The sequence below is a fragment of the Heptranchias perlo genome, chromosome 32, assembly GCF_035084215.1.
Source record: "Heptranchias perlo isolate sHepPer1 chromosome 32, sHepPer1.hap1, whole genome shotgun sequence".
In the NCBI taxonomy this organism is placed as follows: domain Eukaryota; kingdom Metazoa; phylum Chordata; class Chondrichthyes; order Hexanchiformes; family Hexanchidae; genus Heptranchias; species Heptranchias perlo.
This window is the reverse complement of record NC_090356.1, coordinates 27,888,558-27,908,127: the sequence shown is the minus strand read 5'-3', so window position 1 is coordinate 27,908,127 and position 19,570 is coordinate 27,888,558.

The following is a 19,570-nucleotide window of genomic DNA, read 5'->3' as shown; positions in this document are numbered from 1 at the left end:
TCTGAAGAGCAGGTTAGTCGCCCGCTCCCTAAACCGCCTCCGTTAAACCGGGTTGGGGTTGGGGTCGGGTTTCCGATGTTTGAATTTTGAACCCCCCTCCACAGACCCTCTCCTGCCCGTCCCGGAGGCGTTAAAATTCTCCCCAATGAGTTTCGATTCAATTTGCAGGAATGAATTACGTGCTTGCAAAAAAACAAAATCAAATGCAAGTTCTTTTTTTCTTTCATTTGTGGCCGCCCTCCACAAACTTGAGCTCATCCAAAACTCTACTGCCCGTATCCTAACTCGCACCGAGTCCCGTTCACCCATCATCCCAGTGCTCGCTGACCCACATCACCACGGACTCGAGCTAGACGAGCTCTGAGGGGTAAACGGCCTACTATACCTACTGTCAACAAACGAGCAATGGCTCCACAAGACCTAGGAAAAAGAACTTATTTTACGTGTGAGTAGTACTTAAATAAGAGCATAACAAACATAAAGTTGTATAGCGTTATAACGTGATAGTGGCCGGGATTCTACTATACTAGTTATACGGTCCTCAACCTCTATAGATATCACGGAGGGTGTAGTATGGAAAACTTTGAAAGGAGACTGATCACCTCCAAATAAGCCAAATCCGAGAAGGAACAGGCTATTCTGCTAGGATGGCAGAAAAAGAAATAGGAAATAATGATGGCTGGATGCCATAGGCAATGGAATGGGCTCAGAAGCATTGTGACGTGGTTGGCTTGTCCGGCCTTGTCTTTCCTTTGTTTCTTTCCTGGTTCTCTGCTGTAGGATTTGTAATGAAACCCTCATTTTGTTTTGTTGTTAATATTAAAACAGCCGATGATGAGTTGTGGGGGGATCCACCCCGATAACAAGGACAGAGAGGTAAAGCACAAATTAAGGGAGGAAAGGAGAGTGAAGAAAAGTGAGCAGGAATCGAACAAACAAATACAGGTCGCCGCTTTGTCCCTCGAACAATTGGAGTCCCGTTCAGATTCCAGTGGGGAGGACCTCATCCCTCGAACACGGGGAAGAAACGGAGTCCCGTTCAGATTCCAGGAAGGACCCCATGCAGAGATGGGAGGAAGGGGATCAAAGGAAAACCATCAGACAGGAACGTGAGGAGGAGAGTGGTAGCAGTCAAGGGGCAAGCGCTAGTCGTACCGGCACAAGTGATGTAAATCGTGTCTGGCCGTACCCGGTCTCAAACAGCGGGGTGTGTGGGGATGGCTCCTGTTGTAACACAGCGAGTGGTTGGGATCTGGAATGCACTGCCTGAGGGGGTGGTGGAGGCAGATTCAATCATGGCCTTCAAAAGGGAACTGGATAAGTACTTGAAAGGAAAAAGTTTGCAGGGCTACGGGGAAAGGGTGGGGGAGTGGGACAAGCTGGATTGCTCTTGCATAGGGCCGGTGCGGACTCGATGGGCTGAATCGCTTCATTCCTTGCTGTAGCCTTTCTATGATTCTATGAACTTAAAAAAGGACTTCATTTTTTCTCAGGGCTTTCAAATTGTACAGGGCTTTGGTGAGACCTCACCTGGGGTCCTGTGTACAGTTTTGTCTTCTAATCTAAGGAAGGACATACTTGCCTTAGAGGCGGTGCAATGAAGCTTCACTAGATTAATTCCTGGGATGAGAGGGTTGTCCTATGAGGTGAGGCTGAGTAGAATGGGCCCATACTCTCTGGAGTTTAGAAGAATGAGAGGTGATCTAACTGAAACATATAAGATTATGAGGGGGCTTGACAGGGTAAATGCTGAGAGGTTATTTCCCATGGCTGGAGAGTCTAGATCAAGGGGGCATAGTCTCAAGATAAGGGGTCGGCCATTTAACACTGAAATGAGGAGGAATTTCTTCACTCAGAGGGTTGTGAATCTTTGGAATTCTCTACCCCAGAGGGCTGTGGATGCTGAGTCGTTGAATATATTCAAGGCTGTGATAGACAGATTTCTGGACTCTAGGGGAATCAAGGGATATGGGGATCGGGCAGGAAAGTGGAGTTGAGGTCGAAGATCAGCCATGATCTGATTGAATGGCGGAGCAGGCGTGACGGGCCATGTGGAATACTCCTGCTCCTATTTCTTATGTTCTTATGTAACTAAGTGAGCCCGAGTTAGAGGGGACACGGATACGTACACAGGATGAAATTCATACTATTATGAGGATCAGCAGGTCGATAGGTACTTGACCCTTACTGAGCCATGTGCGCTTGGGGAGCGAGTACCCAAGTACGAGGGTATAGGAGATCCGACCCAGATGCTTAAGAAGGTACGGGCACTGCAGCGGTCCCATGCCTTGACTAATAAGGATGCATGTCGGTTGATTCAGGTGACCTTACCTCTGAGTGTCACCTTACCGGATCGATTAATGGTCGGTCTGCATTGGCCGGATCATGACAAATGCGATCAGTCTGTAAGGCTCCCAGGACACCTTTTAGTAGACACGGGGGGCCGGCTGCTCCATTAACCACAAAGACCTTCCACCTGTTCGGTGGTGCCTCCACCTTACGGGAGTCAGAGGAAGCGGCATCTTGGCTGACTGTACCTCTCCAGTTAACACTTGGAGAGGCAGCATTTGAGTTACTGTTATGTGTGGTCTCTACTCATGAGGGGTAAATATTGGGAGCTGATGGAATTAGATAGGGGAGATTGATTATAGTTGTAGTCAACCATATGATTTAGCAGGGACCCGATCCACCCCATGATACCCAGGTGCCCACTATAATCTTTGATGTACATTCCATATACACGGTTAAGGGAAAGGGGGATTGCGATGTGCACCGGTTATTACCAACATCCGATGATCGCCTTGCAGACATCCTCTAGAGGCGTCAGGCTGTCTGGGCACAACATAAGCATGACTGTGGCAGAGTTCCTAATATGGAGGTAGCAGTAAATGGGGATGATCCCCCACCTCAGAAACAACGCCCCTATCCCAAGGGCACAGAGCAAATGACAGGGGAAGTCGTAGAATCATTGCTACCGTCAGCCAAATAAGTATACCCCGCCAGCGGCTCCGCTGGTGGCTAGCCTCCCCGATATGGTGTCTAAACTAAGGGGAACTGCCACGGTATATTCCACGTTAGATATCTCTAATGGTTTCTGGAGCATTCCGGTGCACCGATAGCCAGTATAAAATTGCATTCACTTTCGGAGAGCAGCAGTACACCTGGGTGGGATTGTCTCAGGGATTCCACAATTCACCTACACTGTTTCATCAGTGTATGGTGGACGTGTTGCGATCCTGTTCACAATCGAATGATGTGATTCAGTATGTAGATCAGAGAATCATAGAATGGTTACGGTACAGAAGGAGGCCATTCGGCCCATCGTGCCTGTGCCGGCTCTCTGCAAGAGCAATCCAGCTAGTCCCACTCCCCCGCTCTTTCCCTGTAACCCTGCAAATTTTTCTCCTTCAGGTACCTATCTAATTCCTTTTTGAAAGCCACAATTGACCCTGCTTCCACCACCCTTTCAGGCAGCACATTCCAGATCCTAACCACTCGCTGCGTAAAAAAGATTTTCCTCATGTCACCATTGGTTCTTTTGCCAATCATCTTAAACCTATGTTTCGCGAACCTTCCGCCAGTGGGAGCAGTGTTTCTTTATTTACTTTTTCTAGCCCCTTCATGATTCTGAACACCTCTATCAAATCTCCTCTCAACCTTCTCTGCTCTACGGAGAACAATCCCAGCTTTTCCAGTCTATCCACATAACTGAAGCTCCTCGTCCCTGGAACCATTCTAGTAAATCTTTTCTGCACCCTCTCGAAGGACTTCACATCCTTCCTAAAGTGTGGTGCCCAGAATTGGACACAATACTCCAGCTGTGGTTGAACCAGTGCTTTATAAAGGTTCAACATAACATCCTCGCTTTTGTACTCTCTGCCTCTATTTATAAACCCCTGGATCCTGTATGGTCTCTCAACCGCTTTCTCAACCAGTCCTGCCACCTTCAACGACCTGTGTACATATATCCCCAGGTCTCTTGTTCCTACACCCCCTTTAGAGTTGTACCCTTTAGTTTATGTTGCCTGTCCTCGTTCTTCCTACCAAAATGTATCATCTCACACTTCTCAGTGTTAAATTTCATCTGCCACGTGTCCGCCCATTCCACCAGCCTGTCTATACCCTCTTGAAGTCTATCACTATCCTCTTCATTGTTTACTGCACTTCCAAGTTTTGTGTCATCTGCAAATTTTGAAATTATGCCCTGTATACCCAAGTCCAAGGCATTAATGTATATTAAGAAAAGCAGTGGTCCCAGATGATCTATTACTTCAGTCAGAAACCATGGAGGAACATTATCTCCTCCTGGAAGAGGTTTTGGGTCTTCTACAAGGAGCTGGGTTTAAAATCAACCCTCAAAAGGCGCCATTAGCATGTAAGACTGTTACATTTCTAGGGGTAAAAATCGAGGAGGTGGTAAGACGCCTGGCCCCAGGTTAAGCTTATAGCCGATCTGCTACGGCCCCACAAGGTAATGGGCAATGCAGTCCTTTTTAGGCGTTGTTGGATTCTGCAGGGAATTTATTGAAGGATTTAGCGAAATAGCAGCCCCACTGTACATTTATAGGGTAGTCCCTGTAAGGACGATGCATTGACGGAACGGGATTCCGAGTCACATCAATCCTTTGAGAATCTTAAAAAGGCCATTATACAGGCCCTTGCTCCGTGTAGTCTGGACCCATCCCTTTATCATGGAAGTTGCGGTGTCAGAACGGTGCATCTCTGCAGTGCTGATGCAGGATGTGCATGGTAAATGGATTACGATGGGATACTTTTCCCACACCCGTACTCCAGTGGAACGATCTTTCGACCAATGCACAAAGCAAATTTTGGGAATGCACTGGATCATTAATCACACTGAATACTTAGTTGGATTTAATCAGATCATTCTCCATAGACCGCATACCCCCTTGGCATCACTAGTGAAGGGTCAGGTGACAGGTGTCTCACCAACCCGATGAGGAAGGTGGGTCTCCGAGTTAGGGAATAAGAACATTGAGGTCTGACACTCCCAGAACTATCGGTTGGTCAATATGTTTCAATATGAAGGAGAACCACATACGTGTGAAGTAAAGGAGATTACTTTAACCAGTCCCGTAGGAACTGTACATATACTGGGGTCGACCAATCCCATAGGAACTGTACGTATACTGGGGTCGACCAGTCCCAAAGGAACTGTGCCTATACTGGGGTCGACCAGTCCCATAGGAACTGCACATATACTGGGATCGACCGGTCCCATAGGAACTGTACATATACTGGGATCGACCGGTCCCATAGGAACTGTACATATACTGGGATCGACCGGTCCCATAGGAACTGTACATATACTGGGGTCGACCGGTCCCATAGGAACTGTACATATACTGGGGTCGACCAGTCCCATAGGAACTGTACATATACTGGGGTCGACCGGTCCCATAGGAACTGTACATATACTGGGGTCGACCGGTCCCATAGGAACTGTACATATACTGGGATCGACCGGTCCCATAGGAACTGTACATATACTGGGATCGACCAGTCCCAAAGGAACTGTGCCTATACTGGGGTCGACCAGTCCCATAGGAACTGTACATATACTGGGATCGACCGGTCCCATAGGAACTGTACATATACTGGGATCGACCGGTCCCATAGGAACTGTACATATACTGGGGTCGACCAGTCCCATAGGAACCGTACATATACTGGGATCGACCGGTCCCATAGGAACTGTGCCTATACTGGGGTCGACCGGTCCCATAGGAACTGTACATATACTGGGATCGACCAGTCCCATAGGAACTGTGCCTATACTGGGGTTGACCGGTCCCATAGGAACTGTACATATACTGGGATCGACCGGTCCCATAGGAACTGTGCCTATACTGGGGTCGACCGGTCCCATAGGAACTGTACATATACTGGGGTCGACCAGTCCCAAAGGAACTGTGCCTATACTGGGGTCGACCGGTCCCATAGGAACTGTACATATACTGGGATCGACCAGTCCCATAGGAACTGTACATATACTGGGATCGACCAGTCCCATAGGAACTGTACATATACTGGGGTCGACCGGTCCCATAGGAACTGTACATATACTGGGATCGACCAGTCCCATAGGAACTGTACATATACTGGGATCGACCAGTCCCATAGGAACTGTACATATACTGGGGTCGACCGGTCCCATAGGAACTGTACATATACTGGGGTCGACCGGTCCCATAGGAACTGTACATGTACTGGGATCGACCGGTCCCATAGGAACTGTACATATACTGGGATCGACCAGTCCCATAGGAACTGTACATATACTGGGATCGACCAGTCCCATAGGAACTGTACATATACTGGGGTCGACCGGTCCCATAGGAACTGTACATATACTGGGGTCGACCGGTCCCATAGGAACTGTGCCTATACTGGGATCGACCAGTCCCATAGGAACTGGACCTATACTGAGGTCGACCAGTGTCTACGTTGATGGTTCATGGTTTTACGACCAAGGCCAGTATCACACTGGAGCAGCACACTGGATCTCACAACAAGATCCACAGTCACCCTCTGCCGATCAGGAGATACTAATTAAATGTCCCCCTCAGTATTCGGCCCAAAAGGCTGAGGTCATTGCAGTAGTTACTGCATTACAGACCCTCACTGGAAAAGTGACTATTTATTCTGACAGTTCACTTGTGTGCAATTCTCCAACTAAATATCTGCCAATATGGCAGAGAAGGAGCTTCTGCACAGCTGAAGGCAAACCACTCTTGCATCAGGTCAAATCACAGCAAAAAGATGGCGCCAGTTTGCATGGTGATCACAATAACCTGGCTGATCAGGTAGCCGGGGAAGCAGCCGTATCCGGTACCCCTTGGATGCCCTTGGTGGAGCTGCCAGCAGCTGCGGTCAGGACCAAGCCCGACCTCGTGGATCTCAAGGCCTGCCAGGCCACCGATCCTGACATACAACTTACTAGAGATGCTCTCCACAATGGGACAGATTTGCCATTATTATTCCAGCCACATAGAGACTCACTGATTGTTAAGGGTGATGTACTGTATTATCAGCATGACCGACACCTCACATGGGCGACACCATTATGTAAGGAGCTAATAGTGTTTTTACACCATGTAGGAGGTTATGCACCTACCCAGCGAGTCCTAGACATGCTCCACAGCTGTTACAGGTGGCCAAAAATGTGGGTCGACATACAGCATCACCTCAGTCTGTGCTTGATCTGTACCCAGATGTATCCAGCCCCTGCAACCAAGAAAGTGCCCATGGGTACATCCCACCTTAACAATGGCCCTTGGGAGTTATTACAAATTAATTACACCAGCCCTCTGCCCTCTCAGGTGGACGTAAAAGATCCCATGGTGCTATCTGAAAGAAGAGCAGGGGAGTTAGCCCCAGTGTCCTGGCCAATATTTATCCCTCAACCAACATCACTGGAACAGATGATCTGGTCATTATCACATTGCTGTTTGTGGGATCTTGCTGTGCACAAATTGGCTGCCGCATTTCCTACATTACAACAGTGACTACACTTCAAAAATACTTAATTGGCTGTAAAGCTTTAGGACATCCAGATGTTGTGAAAAGCGCTATATAAATGCAAGTCTTTATTTTTCTTTTATCTTATTGACTAAGCTTCTGGTCACCTGTCCTAATGTTATCTTTTTTGGCTTGATGCCAATCTTTGATTACGCTCCTGTGAACATTTTATTACGTTAAAGGCACTTTATAAATGCAAGTTGTTGTTTTTTTTAAACATGTAACCATCAGCTTGACCTTTGATTCAGAAGGTTGTTGGTTCAAGCCCCATTATGGACTTATAAAACATCATCTAGACTCCCTCAGTACTGAAGGAGTGCTGCATTGTCAGAAGTGCTGCTTTTCAGGAGACGTTGAACAAAGGCCCAGTCTGCCTGATTGGTGGATGTCAAATATCCCATGGCATTTTGAAGATGAGCTGGGAGTTCTCCTGGTCTCCTGGCCAACATGTGTCTCTCAAACAACGTCACCAAAAAAAAAGCACAGATTATTTGGTCATTCATCTTGCGTCATTTGCCATTGTAACAATGGTACCTGCACTTCAAAAGTAAAATGCTTTGGGGCATTCCTGAAGATGTGATAATGATATAAAAATTAGGTGATGCTGTCACAGGGATCCTGGGGAGTTGCAAAACACCCAGACATATTGAAACTCTCCAGACAGTCGGCTGTTGTACTGTTTCCTGCCAGATGTGTGTCTGGGCCCTGCCCCTCATGGGACAGATACAGTTCCCAACCCTCCAGGATTGCCCTAGAGTTTCCAGGAACTAAAGATTGATCTCCAGGACACTGCTGCGAGCAACTCTAGGACGTTAAAAATTGTTTTTTTCAATTTTCTTTGAACACTTTTGGTTATTAGTTATCAAAATAACGGACGTGGGGAAAAAGGCTGTTCGACTGTCAGTCAAGAATCATCCAATCGGTTAACGGAGTGTATTCGCTTTCCAATTGGCTGGGAAGGGGGTTCGCCGCAAGGATGGGCGTATTGGGCGGACCAATGGCGGGAGTGTGGGGGCGGGGCACTTGGAGGCGGGAGATCATGTGATGATACCTCCAGGAATACGTCCAACCAGAGTTGGCAACCCTTGGGACAACTGTTGTGTGCTGCACCGTTTCCCATTTTATCAGCAATTAGACAGCTGAGAAGGTCGGATCATCGATGTGCTATATTTTACTCAGCTGTTTTAAACACTTTTCCAGCCACAAAACTGAATGCAGATTAAGTAAATAGAAAGAGCCTGCATTTATATAGCGCCGCTCATGACTTTAAGAAGCCAGAGTAGGGACAGGAAATACACCTTAAAAAGTAATGTTTTAAAGTGAGTTGAGGAGCAGAGAGAGAAAGACCTTGCATTTATATCGTGCCTTTCATAACCTCAGGACGTCCCAAAGTGCTCCACAGCCAATGAAGTATTTTTGAAGTGTAGTCACTGTTGTAATGTAGGAAACACGGCAGCCAATTTGCACACAGCAAGGTCCCACAAACAGCAATGTAATAGTGACCAGATAATTTGCTTTAGTGATGTTGGCTGAAGGATAAATATTGACTAGGTTACTGGGGAGAACTCCCCTGCTCTTCTTCGAAATAATGCCATGAGATCTTTTACGTCGACCTGAGAGGGCAGACGGGGCCTCAGTTTAACGCCTTATCCGAAAGACGGCACCTCCCACAGTGTAGCGCTCCCTCAGACCCGGAGTGGAACTTGAACCCACAACCTTCTGACTCATAGGCGAGAGTGCTGCCCACTGAGACACGCTTAGGATAAAATGAACTGTAAGTTTGTCCTTATAAAAGTGAGAGTTGCACAACACATATCAAGGACCACATCTCAGGGTTACTGCACTCCCAGGCACAGTCACGGCTGGACTCGGCTATTTAATTGCTTCCTCAATATTGCACTTAATCTTGAGCAAAGAGTTCATATTGACCCTACTTCTAATAAATTGCCTGTTCTTACAACAAAAGCCTAAAGTGAGTTAGTTATTTGTTTTTAAAATTGCCATAGCAATTTCTACAGAAAAGTATTGTCATGTATCATGGATTTGTGGTGTTCAAGTTAAGCAATGGCACAGTAATTTTAAAAATATATACAATCCCTCCAGCCCCTCACTCTCTGCCCCAGCCTCTGACCATCCCTCCAGCCCCTCACTCTCTGCCCAGGCCTCTGACCATCCCTCCAGCCCCTCACTCTCTGCCCCAGCCTCTGACCATCCCTCCAGCCCCTCATTCTCTGCCCAGGCCTCTGACCATCCCTCCAGCCCCTCACTCTCTGCCCCAGCCTCTGACCATCCCTCCAGCCCCTCACTCTCTGCCCAGGCCTCTGACTCTCCCTCCAGCCCCTCACTCTCTGCCCCAGCCTCTGACCATCCCTCCAGCCCCTCACTCTCTGCCCCAGCCTCTGACCATCCCTCCAGCCCCTCACTCTCTGCCCTGGCCTCTGACCATCTCTCCAGCCCCTCACTCTCTGCCCAGGCCTCTAATCATCCTTCCAGCCCTTCCCTCTCTGCCCAGGCCTCTAATCATCCCTCCAGCCCCTGGTGATGATTGATTCAGGGGGACGATTCCACAGGTGCCAAGCTGCCCTCCATTGACTTGACTAAATGGCTATTCGGAACATGTGAGATTAGACAAGGAATAGCGATCAACTATTCACCTTTGGAAGGTATCACAACTATTGTAACTAACCCGAATTAATAAAAGTATCTATGCCGTTAGAATTGGAACTCGAGATTGCAATGTTTCTAATCCCTTCCAAATAACACAAGGATGGAAGATATGATCGCTCAGCCCAGAGATCCCATTCCTTCCACAGACCATGCACAATTTGTTTTATGTTGGACTCTATCTAATCCATATAATCTCCTGAAGTAAGACTCTGCAGAGTTCCCTCTTCCCTCCACCCCAAGGTAAATCAAGCAAAACTCCACAATGTAGTGTCAGCCATGGCTCAGTGGTAACACTCTTGCCTCTGAAAGAAAGACTTGCATTTATATAGTGACTCTCAGGACCTCAGCGCTTAAGTCAGATGGTTGTGGTTCAAGTCCCACTCCAGAGACTTGAGCACATAATCCAGGCTGACACTTCAGTGCAGTTCTGAGGGAGTGCTGCACTGTTGGACGTGCCATCTTTCGGATGAGATGTTAAACCGAGGCCCCATCTGCTCTCTCAAGGTGGACGTGAAAGATCCCATGACACTATTCGAAGAAAAGCAGGGGAGTTCTCTCCGGTATCCTGGCCAATATTTATCCCTCAACTAACATCACTAAAACAGATTATCTGTTCATTATCACATTGCTGTTTGTGGGATCTTGCTGTGCGCAAATTGGCTGCCCCGTTTCCTACATTACAACAATGACTACACTTCAAAAGATCTTCATTGGCTGTAAAGCACTGAGGCTGTGAAAAGTGCTATATAAATAAAAGTCTTTTTTTATATATATATATATTTCTATATATGTTATTTAATCTTACTTTATTCATTGTTGATCAACTTGATAGCTGGTACTAGGTACCTGAACTGTGTTGAGAATCTGCAGAAGCAGGGAATGTTTACAATGGAGAAGAGACGGCATAGGGATGATCTTATGGATTGTTATAGATGTATTCATGATCCTGTAGGGCATGCACAAGATAAAATTCAATTATTTTTTTAATTGGTCAGCCAATGGCACAGCCTTAAACCTAGAAAAGTAGAGAGTGAAAAGACAGTACAGATTTAACTACTTTATATAATGAGTTGCCAACGCTAGTTGAACGTATTCTTGGAGGTTTCATCACATGACCTCCCGCCTCAAACTGCCCCGCCCAGTCAAACAGCCTTTATTACCATCTCCAATATTTTTATAACTAATAAACAGGAGTCTTCAAAGAAAATGAGGAAAAAACAATTTTCTTTAATGCCCCTATGAATTTTCTCCTGGGTTTGCTCGCAGCAGTGTCCAGGAGATTAACCTTTAATTCCAGGAGACTCCAGGCCAATCCAGGAGGGTTGGTAACCCTATTTATACAGAGAGTGCTGAATATCTGGAATGGACTGCTGGGGGTGGTGGGGGCTGAATGTATCAACAAATTCAAGAGAGATTTGGAAAAGTCCCTGGAGAAAACATTGATAGAGGGGTGTGAGAGATATGAGATTTCCTGGACATTGGGACTGGCCAGATGGACTGGAATGATCTTCTGCAGTCCTATACCTTCCCATGTTCCTTCCCTGAAATGTCTGCTCCATCATTCCAGTAGCCTAGAATCGGTCAAGTTCTGCACTAGATTTGATGATCCCGAGCAGGTTTCATTCAACTCTTTTTAAAAGGTATTAAATGCATTTAAAAAAAAATAATTTCTTCCCCCTCGAATCTCCTTGAGACTCGTCAACTGAATTCATGATTCAATCCACCTATCTTACCTCGTCACTTAGGCCCCTGCACCGGACTTAGTCACATCAGGGTGAATTTCCGCGAGGATTCTCTTTCTCCTCCGCCCTTTTTGCGACTCTTCTGCCGAAGTTACGGCAGACAAGCGGAAGAATCTCTGGAGAATTCACCCCCCGCTATTTTTAATTCACTCCCTGCCTTATGACAGGATGAACAAAATCTCCCAGGTTCTCCAAGCTGAAATACCGTGCACTCCAGTAAAAGAACGTAGACCGTGACCATCGTAACCAAAGGATAAATGTTAGTCGGCTTGAAATCCAAACAAATACACTCTTCCTCGGAATGACTTACTAGGTTTGTTGATATTACCAATGGACATGGTGCCCATGGTAGTTTGGGCCAACACCATAAAATCATGCATTTTCTTGCAAGAAGCACCCTTTGACGATGAGCCTGGGTCAGGTTAATAGCTTGTGAACAAATGTTATCAAAACTCCAACAGCTTTTCATCATAACAGATGTCATATGTTGGTGGTATTCCCATCTGGGGAATTTGTATTTATATTGTACTCTATCGCACTTGTGAGAAATACATAATTAATTACTTTGAAATGATGTGACTATTGTTATGTAAGTATGTGTGACTGCCAGGTCCCAACGAGAGGAATGAACAGTTAATCAGTTTTGGACGGTGTTGGTTGAGGGCGGAATGTTGGTCAGGACAATAATGATATGGACCGCCAGAGAAGTTAGACACCTCATCCAAAGGTCAGGACAGTACCTGCAACAGTACTGCACTGGAATATCAGCTTAGATTATACATCCTTTATACATTCTTCAACAGCACCTCCCAAACCCACGACCGAGAATGACAAAGATAACAGACGCATGGGAACACCATCACCTCCAGGTCAACGCACCATCCTGACTTGGAAATATATCGCCATTCCTTCATCGTCGCTGGGTCAAAATCCTGGAACTCCCTACCCAACAACACTGTGGGAGCACCTTCACCACACGGACTGCAGCGGTTCAAGGAGAAGGCCCACCGCCACATTCTCAAGGGCAATTAGGGATGGGCAATAAATGCTGGCCCTGCTTGCGGTGCCCGCATCCCGAGAATGAATTAAAAAAAAAACTTCTGGCATGGATCTTGAAACTGCAAGCTCAGCTAACTACAGGGGATGCATCGAGTTTATGAAGAGATGTTGGAAAGGTCTGTGGTATTGTGTAAATAATTTTGCTAAATTATGCTGAAATCACTTGCATCCGTAGAAATAGCTAGTGATACATGAGGAACAATTTCATGATATTTAGATGTAATTACTTATCTATAAAACTAGTAAAATATACAGTCAGTATAAAAAGTTGATATGAGCTTTTAAACTCATTTGTTAAGCACACAACAGCCTCTTAGAGCAACACATCAATTGATTCAGCACAGCAATTGGAGACCTTGAAACCAGCCCTCCCAGTGCCTCAGTGAGTAGGTCCACCACATGGTCTATAGTTCAGACCCTTACAGACCAGAAGGCCCAAGTTCAAACTCTAGCCTGTGCAGTGTTTGAGGATGTGCTACAATTGCCTTCTTCATCCCTGGGCTAGGGAGAAGGAAAAAATTAGCTGGGATTCTGCTCCTGATCACTATCTGGTGGCTCCTGTTGCAAAATGATTCGTTATGGTCAGGAATGGGTTCAGTGGTGATGTTCCCTTTGGTCGAATAGCCTGCATGCACCCACTGTGTGGGCTCATGCATTTTGGGAAGGTACTGGAGGGTTAGTAACACCCACTAAACATTGTCCTAGAATGGGTCAGCACTTTCGCAAGAGGAGAAAATTAGAGGCAAAAAATTTCAAGCACTCTCAGGTTGATTTTATGGCATCCAACAGTAAATGGATGGAACTTCCAGAACTTCTTCCACATTTACTGCCAAAGACAGTCAATTTGACCAAAAGTCAAACCTGGTTTCCCCATGTGAACACCAACCCATTGCACTACCCAGTCACTGAAGTACACAGCCTTTCTAAATGTTTGATATCTACAATAAAGTAGGTATCAGAATTCTGAATTTATTTAAAGTAGGCCTTTTCCAAAAGTTATTTAGTGGATGACAGCTGTTTACAAAATGTCCTTTGCAACTAAAAACCACATTTAGACAATAAAATATTTGGATTAACAGTTCACATGAGCAAGTGGTTGATTTTCTTTGCATGGATTTGCTGTACATGGATTTGTGTCTGCTTTCTCTCAATGAAGCTGTAAAAGTGAACAGTTCATTAACAGAAGGCACTGCTTTGGTAAGTAATAAGGCAATATTGATTTTAAGTCAGGGGATGTAATTAATTATTTATAATAAATTCATGATTTGTTAATGTTATCATATCAATGCACCAGAAATCTATAAGATTGCATTAGTGATCATAACACAAACACATTAAAAGGGGTAGACAACTGTGTAGTTTGGTTTTTTCCATTGTGATGAGTTTGGGCTATTTAGTTGCACCTTGTAGTAGAGAAAGAAGGATTTGCATTTGTTTAGCGCCTTTCACGACTTCGGGACATCCCAAAGCACTTTACACTCAATTAAGTACTTTGAAGTGTAGTCACTGGTGTAATGTAGGAAATGCGGCAGCCAATTTGAGCACAGCAAGGTCCCACAAACAGCAATGTGATAATGACCAGATAAACTCTTTAGTGATGTTGGTTAATGGATGAATATTGGCCAGGACACTGGGGAGAACTCCCCTGCGCTTCTTCGATTAGTGCCATGGGATCTTTTACATCCGAGAGGGCAGACGGGGCCTCGGTTTACAGTCTCAGCTGAAAGGTGGCACCTTCAACAATGCAGCACTCCCTCTGAACTGCGCTAGGGTGTCAGCCTAGATTTTGTGCTCAAATCTCTGGAGTGGGATTTGAGGCAAGAGTGCTACCACTGAGCCCCAGCTGAGGCACCTAGGTAGTGTGTTTTTTGGTCCATCTAATTTCCTTCCGTCCTCTCCTGAATGTACAGATTCTTGCTGGGGTAAAGTTACATGGACCCCAATGGTTCTTTGGCCATTCCTTTTGTGAGTTTAGACAAGGCTATTTGCTCATGGCTGCATTTCAGCCAAGTTTGACTCACTCAATGCATGGGCCACTGGAGAGTGACCAGGCACAGGAATCGTAACTATTTTCCCCCCTCCCTATCCTGTGGACACTAAAACTACTTCCAGTGGCTTTGTTGCTGCCCTGGTGGAGATTATCTTACTCAGCCCAGATCAGGGATCAAACCGGGGAACTTCTTGGTCTGTATGACACAGCACATTTACCCGCCAAGGCATTAGTCAAGCAGAAGTCATTTTTTAATGAAGTAATTGGCGAATGCAACTGTGCTTGAGAACATTACGGGTGCTGGCATTATTGCAAATCTGCATAGTGCATGGTGCTCTGCAGGATTATTAAACCAAGGGCCAGGCTGCCTGTTTAGATAGACATTAAATGGTTAAATAAGGAGAAACTGTTTCCATTGGCAGGAGGGTCTGTAACCAGAGGACACAGATTTAAGGTAATTGGCAAATGAAACAGAAGGGAAATGAGAATTTTTTCCCTCAGCGAGTTGTTATGATCTGGAATGCGCTGCCTGAAAGGGCGGTGGAAGCAGATTCAATAATAACTTTCAAAAGGGGATTGGATAAATACTTGAAAAGGAACATTTGCAGGACAATGGGGAAAGAGCCGGGGAATGGGACTAATTGGATAGCTCTTTCGAAGAGCTAGCACAGGCATGATGGCCTGAACGGCCTCCTTCTGTGCTGTACAATTCAGTGAGGGACTGGTGTGAATTATAAGAACTTCCTAGAACGTGGGGCCGTATTTTCACTGTAGATGTCATTTTACAGACACATGGCTGGCTTAATTCCTGAATACCTTCTGGGCACCATTAAAATACTTTGTGTTCAATAAAGTATTTCAAGTGGCACAGCAAGTGGGCTGAGGGCAGGTCATGATGACAAACAAGTGAGGCAAATCCACTCTAGTTAAATAACTAATGAAATGGCATTGCCTGTGGCACAGATGGACACTACAAAGTAAATATATTAGTTCGGGTTAGTTGAGATACAAACTGCTTGGATGAAACACAGGGTTTCAGTTCATGGAAAGCCTTTCATTTCCTCCCAATCTTTATGCCAACCAGGCTTTCTCTTTTAAAAAAAAAACATTTTCCTTTAATGTTCTCAGTTTTTCTCTCTGCTCTTTAAAGTACTGACTCACGCTCAGGTATGATTCTGTGGACACCATCCACTCATGCCCAACTGGTCAGTCTTCAGTGGTATACTCAGGACATTGGGGGTTATTTTAACTTCGGGTGATAGTGTAAAATGGACGTTATCGAATTGGCTGCTCAATTTACATCCTGCCCGAGTTTCCCTTCAATTACATCATTGGAAAGGAAACTCGGGCGTTGTGTATAATGGGCGGCTAATTCGTGATCACCCAAAGTTAAAATTATCCCCATTAAGGGTTGGCACACTATTTGATCACAGAGAACATCACAATTCAGCCCAATCCTGTTCAGGGGTACACATATGTGACAAGCTAGAAAATTAGCCAAAGCTGACACAGGCCCCAAAAAGCAGATAGAACAAAAAAAAAGCCCTGAATATAGACCTCATGACACATCAAAACAAGTAGTCAGACTGAAAGAGCTGTGGGGCATGTGAGGTGATCAATTTTGTTGCCGGGGACTAACGTAAGATACACAGAGGCAGTTTGTTGCAGTGATAGAGAATTAGAAATTGCTGAAGGCTTGAGATTTATTTTTAAAGGGAGATCAGAGATTATCTGGATTGACGATATGCTGATTTAATTGTTTTAAACCGTTTTTAGGTAGCTTCAGGAGTAAAATAATTGAAACCAAACTTTAGAACCTTGTTATGATGAAGGGTCACAACGAAACATTAGGATCTCTTTTCTTCGTGTCGATACTGATTTAAGTGATAGCACATTTCAAGTATTTTCTGTCTTTAAAACATTAATAGAAACAAAGCTAGAAATTACTGTTCTAATAACAGCAGATGGACACTTAACATGTCCTTATGACATTTCTCTGCCAGCTATCTTAACTGTGACTCTTGGAAGCCATCAAGCTCATTTAAAAACTCTTGCCTCAAGTTTGTGCACAAAAAAAAAGTGGGAGAAAGTAATGTCTGACTAGTAGACAGGGTCTTTAACTGATCTAATACTGACAATCTTCAAACCCAGCGGAAAAAAAATAATCTTTCACGTTAGGACGCTGACAGATGGGTTGAAAAGCCGACCATCACCATTAAATGCTGAAAACTGACATGTAGGAACACTGAAGTCAATTGTTTCAACTGTTGCCCTGACTGATCTCAGCGTCAGGTAGCCTGACACTCAACAATCCAGGATAATACTTGGAAAATAGTCACTTGAGTGAGGTATCCGTACCGTGTAATTGCTGCCAAGCATGAATCAGCAGAATCAAGAGAGGAGGGGAGAAAACAGAGAGAGGAGAAAAAGAAAAGTCCCAAAAATAGAATAGCAGATTTGAGGTGGAACAAGGAAGTAGTGCAGCTTTACTAATTACAAAAGGCAAACTGAGATTATGTTACCTGAAACCTTGGATTGTGTTACTGCGTTATAATTCAGTCCTACCATTCTATCTTTCTTAAATAATACAGTGCACACAATTTGTATTTTTAATCACTCCAGTAACTTCCTGACAGAAAGGCTCCCCTCGGGGCCCCTGGACCGTGAGAAGGGCGAGACCAGGCGAGTGTAGCTTACACTTCGTTCTCATTCCCAACAAGTGCCTCTTCTATTGACAGCACTGATCAGGCATCTCTGTTGAAATGATTAAGGAATCCACTTGCGTTCCCTTGCAGAACGTATTATAAAAACAAAGTGCTGAGAATACACAGCAAGTCCACCAGCATCTGAAAGAGGAAAGACAGGTTGGTGTTTTAGGTGAACACCTCAAAACAGAACACATTCCTAATTTTGATGAAAGCCTCCACCCAAAACATTAGCCTGTCTTTTTTCAGAAGTTGATGGACCTGCAGTATATTTCTAATTTTATTTTGCATTTTAGACTTCCAGTATTTGTAATTTTTTTTTAAGCGGAAGGAAAAAAGTGGAGGAAAGAGAGTAGTAAGTTGCATTAAATTGAGTGTCTTTTTTAATTATGGACTAAAGTTTCCCACTGTGTTAGAGGCGTATTTACAAACGTCCTAGGGGTGAAACTTTTTATTCCACGAGTCCAGGAAACTCAGTCCTATTTGCACTTATTTCTCATCCACTGGCTTGACTTGTTTTAAATTTATTCTGAAAAGATACAAGCAAGTAAACGGCAATAAGGAAATCAAGTCATACAAAAGTCTGACGGGGATATAACTATTTGTTAGAAGGCGGCAATAGGAAGAGAGATCGTAGAAGGCAAGAGAGATCCAAAAAAGCATTTTAGCTATTAGCTGACCTCCCATGGCATTGCTTAGCAAAAAAAAGTAAAATTAAATGGGGTGAAATGAGATCAAAGAAGAATGAACTTGCATTTGTATAGAGCCTTTCACAACCTCAGGACATCCCAAAGTGCTTTACAGCCAATGAAGTACTTTTGAAGTGTAGTCACTTTTGCAATGTAGGAAACTAAAATGGGTTGAACCTGATGAAATGGTTGACATGACCGTTAGATCTGACCACAACACAACTGATGGTCCCACATTCAGGAAGCCGTCTCTAAAAAGACAAATAATAGCAATGATCTTGATTTAAAACAAAGGTGAGAACAGGTTGAGCCTCAATAAATGTTTGGGATATAAAAATAAATCCTTCCATTTAGAAAACACTCAGGAAGAATATCGGCTCAAAAGGCCAATAATAAGAAATAAGTTGCACTGAAAAGATAAATGAAAACAAGATGAAAAAAATTAAAATGAGATTAAAACAGGATGACCACTAAGGAGCTCAAAAGTAAATGATCAGTTAATGAAATAAATCAATATTAAAAAAAATCAAGTAAGTTTTGTCTAGTCATCTGACTGGGCTTTTGAGTAAGGCAATGCATACAAGACTAGGAAACATGAAGCAATATGTACTTAATAAAGAAGTCCTACTTTAGCTAGCTTGTAGGATTGAGCTAGTCTAACCCCACAGAGATGCTTCCCCTTAAAATCCCAGGGAGCGGTTACAATAAAGAAGGCTCCATTAGAAAAGGAAATGGATTAGGATGTTATTACCGAGCAAAGAAAGTCTCCAGATAAGCTTTTATCAATAGTGTTAATCAAATCCTGGGATGCATCTCAAGGACACTTTACAAATCAATAAAGCAAGACCAAATTGGTTTAAATGCAATATTGGGCAGGCAAACTTCAGAAGAACACTAATGCACAGAGAAGGTTCAGAGAGGAGTTGGATTAAGTTATGAGGAAAGAATTGCAGGGGTGAATTTATTTTCATTGGAGAGAACATGAGCACCACTGATGCTGATGTAAGCAAGCAATTTAAAACCTGGGCCATGAATTTATCAGGGAGCTGAGGAGGAGGGTGGAATTCCTGGGAAACTTGAGGACGTCCGTACAATTTTGACGTAAGGGCGTCTTTTTTTGTATGTTTCCTGCCTGTTAGGTCAGCCTGATTGACAGGCTGGCTCTTAGTCAGTCAG